Source organism: Chinchilla lanigera, unplaced genomic scaffold (genome assembly GCF_000276665.1).
Source record: "Chinchilla lanigera isolate Chin_1 unplaced genomic scaffold, ChiLan1.0 scaffold00128, whole genome shotgun sequence".
NCBI lineage: Eukaryota > Metazoa > Chordata > Mammalia > Rodentia > Chinchillidae > Chinchilla > Chinchilla lanigera.
The window spans coordinates 1,115,828-1,116,740 of NW_004955529.1; positions in this window are offsets into that span (position 1 = coordinate 1,115,828).

Here is a 913-nt window from a genome sequence, read left to right on the forward strand (position 1 = left end):
TAGTTTAAGGCTTTATAAACCCTCCCACACTGCTATAAACCCTTCCCACACTCCTTCGCACCTTCCTGGGCAGATGCTTCTTCCCAAAGCCTCAGCTTCCAGCTGTGGCAGCACTGGGGGATGCCTGGGTAAATCGGCATCTCAGCTCTGAGGGGAGGAGGGGAGGATGGGGCAGGTGGGAATGGAGGGCAGGAGCAGGACAGGGAGCAGGGGGCAAGGGACCCAGCCAAGCTGCAGCTGCAGCCAAGCCCAGCCCAGGGCCTGGCCTGGCCTGCATGGCTTGCCCCACCCAGGCCAACTTGTAGTGAGGGCAGGGGCCAGGGGTGGTGCCACCTGCCCTCCTCACCCATAAGTAGTGCCTGCACGGTGTGGGTCCACTCGTGCAGCCAGGTGGCTCTGCTGGGCTTGGGGTGGCAGTAGTGGTGTACCGCATTTCCATTCTGTACAGTACAGTATTCATCTGCTGATGAAATACATACTTTACAGTTTTTTATTTTCATTTAATATTCTTTTAATATGTTTGAATTAAAATTTTAACTATTTTATATTGTTTTACATATTTTAGGCAAAAATACTTAAAATCATAAATATCATATAAATAGCTATATACTGCAAAATCCCATGGTACAGTGAAGACTTTGTGATACAGAATTATATATTTTTAAAACCCGTGGTACAGTGAAGCTGCAATAAGTGAACCACAAAACAGCAAGGGGCAATTATATATGTAATCAAATGTATGATATTGACATAAAAATACAGATCAATGATATACAATTCAGAATACAGAAATAAACACATATAGTTGTGGTCCACTGATTATCAGTTGCCATTAACACTCAAAGCAGAAAGAACAAATTTTGAAAAAATGGATACCCCATGTAAATGAATGATGTTGAACCCCTAATATATA